This window comes from Arachis hypogaea, chromosome 3 (genome assembly GCF_003086295.3).
Source record: "Arachis hypogaea cultivar Tifrunner chromosome 3, arahy.Tifrunner.gnm2.J5K5, whole genome shotgun sequence".
NCBI classification, from domain to species: domain Eukaryota; kingdom Viridiplantae; phylum Streptophyta; class Magnoliopsida; order Fabales; family Fabaceae; genus Arachis; species Arachis hypogaea.
The window spans coordinates 63584670-63591877 of NC_092038.1; the positions used below are offsets into that span (position 1 = coordinate 63584670).

The 7208-nt window shown below is 39.1% G+C and overlaps 1 non-coding gene across 1 annotated transcript; it reads left to right on the forward strand.

Annotated features, from left to right (window-relative positions):
• Positions 1-2549: 2549 nt before the first annotated feature.
• Positions 2550-2653, forward strand: LOC112792875 (small nucleolar RNA R71). Its single transcript, XR_003197596.1, has one exon. It is a non-coding gene; the product is annotated as a small nucleolar RNA R71 (small nucleolar RNA).
• The last annotated feature ends 4555 nt before the right edge of the window (positions 2654-7208 follow it).

Genomic DNA, 7208 nt, shown 5'->3' on the forward strand with positions numbered 1-7208 from the left:
GATTCGGCCAAGGTATAGTAGAGGGGGTAGTGTTGTGTGAAAATGAGGTAGAATGGAAGGGTATATATAGGGAGAGGGGAGAGGGTAGGTTCGGCCATTTAGGGTGGGATTGGGTGGGAAAATGTTTTTTGAATTTTGAAGGTAGGTGGGGTTTATGGGGAAGAGTGGATGGATGTGAGTGGTGAATAGGTGATTGGAAAGAGAGATTGAGGTGATTGGTGAAGGGTTTTTGGGAAGTGTGACATGGGAAAGAGTAAAATAGGATTAGGAGGTAAGGTGGGAATATAGTAGGTGGGGATCCTGTGGGGTCCACAGATCTTGAGGTGATCCTGTGGGGTCCACAGATCCTGTGGTGGCAAGGAATTCCATCCCTGCACCAAATAGGCATGTAAAATGCCTTTGCATACCATTCTGGAGTTTAAACGCCGAGTGGTGCACGTTCTGGGCGTTCAACGTCCACATGTAACATGTTTCTGGTGTTGAACGCCAGTTTCATGCTTGTTACTGGCGTTCAGCGCCACCTTTTCCTCTAGGCACATTCCTGGCATTCAGCGCCAGAATGTTGCTTATTTCTGGCGTTCAGCGCCAGATTCATGCTCTGTTCTGGCGTTGAACGCCAGCCAGATGCTTCTTATTGGCGTTGAACGCCAGTCTGTGCTTCCTCCAGGGTGTGATTTTTCTTCTGCTATTTTTTATTTTGTTTTTAATTTTTATATTTTTTTCATGACTCCACATGATCATGTACATAAAAAAACACAAAATAATAATAAAATAAAAATTAGATGAATAAAATTGGGTTGTCTCCCAACAAGCACTTCTTTAATGTCAATAGCTTGACAGTGGCTCTCATGGAGCCACAAAGGTGATCAGGTCAATGTTGTATAGTCCCAACAACAAACTTAGAGTTTGGATATGGGATCTTAACACCAAACTTAGAGTTTGGTTGTGGCCTCCCAACACCAAACTTAGAGTTTGACTGTGGGGGCTCTTCTTGACTCTGAACTGAGAGAAGCTCTTCATGCTTACTTTCTTTTGTCACAGAGGGATGGCCATGTGCCTTAAACACAAGATAGTCTCCATTCAATTGAAGGACTAATTCACCTCTGTTGACATCTATCACAGCTCCTGCTGTGGCTAGGAAAGGTCTTCCAAGGATAATGCATTCATCCTCTTCCTTCCTAGTGTCTAAGATTATGAAATCAGCAGGGATGTAAAGGCCTTCAACCTTTACTAACACGTCCTCCACTATTCCATAAGCTTGTCTCAATGACTTGTCTACCAATTGTAATGAGAACAAGGCAGGTTGTACCTCAATGATCACCAGCTTCTCCATTACAGAGAGTGGCATAAGATTTATCCCTGACCCTAGATCACACAGAGCTTTTGCAAAGGTCATGGTGCCTATGGTACAAGGTATCAAAAACTTGCCAGGATCTTATTTCTTATGAGGTAGAGTTTGCTGAATCCAGGTATCCAGTTCACTAATAAGCAAGGGAGGTTCACTTTCCCAAGTCTCATTACCAAACAACTTGGCATTCAGCTTCATGATAGCTCCTAAATATTGAGCAACTTGCTCTCCAATCACATCTTCATCCTCTTTAGAGGAAGAATAGTCTTCAGAGCTCATGAATGGCAGAAGGAGATTTAATGGAATCTCTATGGTTTCTATATGAACCTCAGATTCCTTTGGATCCTTAATAGGCAACTCCTTCTTGCTTGAGGGACGTCCCAGGGGGTCTTCCTCACTAGGATTTTCGTCCTCCTCCTCCCTTGTGCATTCGGCCATATTGATTATATCAATGACCTTGCACTCTCCTTTTGGATTCTCTTCTGTATTGCTTGGGAGAATACTGGGAGGAGTTTCAATGACTTTCTTACTCAGCTGGCCCACTTGTGCCTCCAGATTTCTGATGGAGGATCTTGTTTCACTCATGAAACTGAAAGTGGCCTTTGACAGATCAGAGACTAGATTGGCTAAATTAGAAGTGTTTTGTTCAGAATTCTCTGTCTGTTGCTGAGAAGATGATGGAAAAGGCTTGTTATTGCTCTGCCTATTGCGTCCACCATTGTTAAAGCCTTGTTGAGGCTTTTGTTGATCCTTCCATGAGAAATTTGGATGATTTCTCCATGATGAATTATAGGTGTTTCCATAAGGTTCACCCATGTAATTAACCTCTGCCATTGCAGGGTTCTGAGGATCATAAGCTACTTCAGAAGCTGCCTCTTTAGTACTGTTGGATGCATTTTGCCATCCATTCAGACTTTGAGAGATCATGTTGACTTGCTGAGTCAACACTTTGTTCTGAGCCAATATGGCATTCAGAGCATCAAGTTCAAGAACTCCCTTCCTCTGAGGTGTCCCATTATTCACGGAATTCCTCTCAGAAGTGTACATGAACTGGTTATTTGCAATCATGTCAATGAGTTCTTGAGCCTCTTCAGGCGTTTTCTTTAGGTGAATAGATCCACCTGCAGAATAGTCCAATGACATTTTCGAAAACTCAGATAGACCATAATAGAATATATCTAATATGGTCCATTCTGAAAACATGTCAGATGGACACCTTTTGGTCAACTGCTTGTATCTTTCCCAAGCTTCATAGAGGGATTCACCATCTTTTTGTTTGAAGGTCTGAACATCCACTCTAAGCTTGCTCAGCTTTTGAGGAGGAAAGAATTTATCCAAGAAGGCTGTGACCAGCTTATCCCAAGAGTCCAGGCTATCCTTAGGTTGTGAATCCAACCATATTCTAGCTCTGTCTCTTACAGCAAAAGGGAAAAGCATGAGTCTGTAGACTTCAGGATCAACTCCATTCGTCTTAACAGTCTCACAAATCTGCAAGAACTCAGTTAAAAACTGATAAGGATCTTCAGATGGAAGTCCATAAAACTTGCAGTTCTGTTGCATTAAAGCAACTAGTTGAGGCTTAAGCTCAAAATTATTGGCTCCAATGGCAGGAATGGAGATGCTTCTTCCATCAAATTTGGACGTTGGTTTTGTGAAGTCACCAAGCATTCTCCTTGCATTATTATTATTTTCGGCTGCCATGTCCTTCTCTTGTTCTAATGTTTCTGAAAGGTTACCTTTAGATTGTTGTAATTTAGCTTCTCTTAGTTTCCTCTTCAGAGTCCTTTCAGGTTCAGGATCAATTTCAACAAGAGTGCTTTTTTTCTTGTTCCTGCTCATATGAAAGAGAAGAAAACAAGAAAAGAAGAGGAATCCTCTATGTCACAGTATAGAGATTCCTTTATGTTAGTAGAAGAAGAAAGGGGAGAAGAGTGAAGGAGAGTGGGTTCGGATATTTAGATTGAGAGAGGTGAAGAGAAGTGTTAGTAAATAATTAATTAAATAGAAGAAGAGAAGAGGGAGAAAATTCGAAAATAATTTTTAAATAGGGGTTAGTAATTTTTGAAAATTAAAGATAAGATATGATTAAAATTAAAAGTTAAAACAAAAAAGAATTTTTGAAAAAGGGATGAGATATTTTCGAAAATTAGAGAAGGAAAAGTAGTTAGGTGGTTTTGAAAAAGATAAGAAACAAACAAAAAGTTAGTTAGTTGATTGAAAAAGATTTGAAATCAAATTTGAAAAGATAAGAAGATAAGAAGTTAGATAAGATATTTTGAAATCAAATTTTGAAAAAGATAAAATTTTTGAAAAAGATATGATAAAAGATAAAAAGATTTAATTCAAAAATTTGAAATTACTTACTTCACTAACAAGAAACTGCAAGATAAGATTCTAGAACTTAAAGATTGAACCTTTCTTAACAAGAAAGTAACAAACTTCAAATTTTTGAATCAATCACATTAATTATTAGTGAATTTTCGAAAATATGATACAAAGATAAGAAAAAGATTTTGAAAATATTTTGAAAAAGATTTTCGAAATTTTCGAAAAATAGGAAAAAATGGAAAAGATATGATTTTTGAAAAAGATTTTGAAAAGATAAGATTTTTTTAAAATTGAAAATCTGACTTGACTTGTAAGAAATAACTAATTTTGAAAATTTTTGACTAAGTCAACTTCAAATTTTCGAAATTTTGAGAGAAAAAAGGAAAAGATATTTTTTTGATTTTTTTTTGAATTTTTAATGATGAGAGAGAAAAACAAAAAAATGACCCAAAACATGAAAATTTTGGATCAAAACACAAGATGCATGCAAGAACACTATGAATGTCAAGATGAACACCAATAACACTTTGAAGATCATGATGAACATCAAGAACATATTTTTGAAAAATTTTTGATGCAAAGAAAACATGCAAGACACCAAACTTAGAAATCTTTAATGCATGGATTCTAACAAACAAAAAATGCATATGAAAAACAACAAACAACACAAAGCAAGAAATCAACAAGATCAACCAAGAAGACTTGTCAAGAACAACTTGAAGATCATGAAGAACACTATGAATGCATGGAATTTTCGAAAAATGCAAGAAAATTTTTTTTAAAGCATGCAATTGACACCAAACTTAAAGATTGACTCAAAACTCAAACAAGAAACACAAAATTTTTTTTGTTTTTATGATTTTAGGATTTTTTTTGGATTTTTATTAATTAATTTTTTTTCGAAAATATTTTTGGATAAACGAAAAGAAAAGAACAATTTTGAATAAGTTTTTGAAAGAAAAATTACCTAATCTGAGCAACAAGATGAACCGTCAGTTGTCCATATTCGAACAATCCCCTGCAACGGCGCCAAAAACTTGATGGACGAAATTGTGATAAAAGAGTTCCAGGCACTGTTAGAGAAGCTCACAACTCCGTTCAACTCAACCAGCAAGTGTACTGGGTCATCCAAGTAATACCTTACGTGAGTAAGGGTCGATCCCACAGAGATTGTTGGTATGAAGCAAGCTATGGTCATCTTGTAAATCTCAGTTAAGTGGATTCATAGGGTCAAATGTAATTGGATTAGATATTTAAAAGATAAATAAAATAAAGGGATAGAAATACTTATGTAAATCAATAGTGGGAATTTCAGATAGGCGTATGGAGATGCTATGCTCCTCTCGGATCTCTACTTTCTTCTTACATTCATCCAATCCTTCTTACTCCTTTCCATGGCAAGCTGTATGTAGGGCATCACCATCATCAATGGCTACTTTTAATCCTCTCGGGAATATGGTCCTATGCGCTGTCACTGCACGGCTAATCGTCAGGAGGCATCACCCTTGTTGATGGCTACATCCCATCCTCTCAGTAAAAATGGTCCAAATGCTCTATCACAGCACGGCTAATCATCTGTCGGTTCTCAATCAGGTTGGAGTAGAATCCATTGATCCTTTTGCGTCTGTCACTAACGCCCAGCCTGCAGGAGTTTGAAGCTTGTCACAGTCATTCAATACCGGAATCCTACTGGGAATACCATGGACAAGGTTAGACTTTCTGGATTCCCGGGATCCTACTCGGAATACCACAGACAAGGTTAGACTTTCCGGATCCCCATGAATGCCGCCATCTATCTAGCTTATACCACGAAGATTCTGTTGGGGAATCTAAGAGATATGCGCCCGGCCTAGAGTAGAACGGAAGTGGTTGTCAATCACGCGCGTTCATAGGTGAGAATGATGATGAGTGTCACGGATCATCACATTCATCAAGTTGAAGTGAAACGTATATCTTGGAATAAAAATAAAAGAGAATTGAATAAAAAGTAATAGTAATTGTATTGAAACTTGAGGTACAACAGAGCTCCACACCCTTAATCTATGGTGTGCAGAAACTCCACCGTTGAAAATACATAAGTGAAAGGTTCAGGCATGGCCGAATGGCCAGCCCCCTGAATGATCAAAAGACCGAATGATCAAAGACTAAAAATTCAAGAGATTAAACTGTCAAAAGATGTCTAATACAATAGTAGATTATCCTATTTATACTAGACTAGCTACTAGGGTTTACATGATTAAGTAATTGATGCATAAACCCACTTTCGGGGCCCACTTGGTGTATGTTTGGGCTGAGCTTGATCTATCCATGAGTTGAGGCTTCTCTTGGAGTTGAACGCCGAGTTATAGCGTGTTTCTGGCGTTCAACTCCGGGTTATGACGTGTTTCTGGCCTTTAACTCCAGACAGCAGCATGTACTTGGCGTTGAGCGCCACACTATGTCATCAATTCCCGAATAAAGTATGGACTATTATATATTGCTGGAAAGCTCTGGATGTCTACTTTCCAAAGCCGTTGAGAGCGTGCCATTTTGAGTTCTGTAGCTCCAGAAAATCCATTTCGAGTGCAGGAAAGTCAGATTCCTACAGCATCAGCAGTCCTTTTGTCAGCCTCCTTTCAGAGTTTTGCTCAAGTCCCTCAATTTCAGCCAGAAATTACCTGAAATCACAGAAAAACACACAAACTCATAGTAAAATCCAGAAATGTGAATTTAACATAAAAACTAATGAAAACATCCCTAAGAGTATCTTGAACTTACTAAAAACTACCTAAAAACAATGCCAAAAAGCGTATAAATTATCCGCTCATCACTTGCATCATCTACCCTTCTTTCTTGCATAAAGAGGATCATAAAAGAGCATGAATCTCATTTGATCATTGTAATTCATGCATTATTTGATGAATATTATGGTACATTACTTTGAGATGAGTTGTGCTAAATTTCAGGTGAAAAAGACATCAAAAAGGGTAAGAAAACAACAAAAATGAGCTAGGCGTGTGAAGCGAGCGTGCCACTTAGAGCAAGCGCCACAAAAATGAACTAGCGTGCCACGCCAGTACTAAATTCCAGAGGAGGATTCTCAAGCATTCACATGGGTGTGGCACGCCAAGAACTGGGCGTGGCATGCTAGTACAAAGTTCTAGAGAGCAACAATGGAGGACACTAAAGTGGGTGTGGCACGCCAGGTTGGGCGTGGCACGCCTAACCCATCACTTTCTATGGGCGTGCCACTTGAGCCAAGGGGCGTGGCATGCCAACTCATCATCCCACCATGGGCGTGCCACTTGGTATCGAAGGTGTGGCATGCCAGCATCAAAAAGTCACTTGGGCGTGCCACTTGAGGAACCAGCCATGGCATGCCAAGCTTGAGAAATCCACAAATGTATGGGCGTGCCACTTGAGCAGCATGGCGTGGCATGCTGGTACAAAATCCCAGAGAAGGGGCTAAAGGCCAATGAAGTCTAGGTGTGCAACTTGAGGTCGGAGACGTGGCACGCCAGGCTCTCAATTCCACCTAGGCGTGCCACTTGAG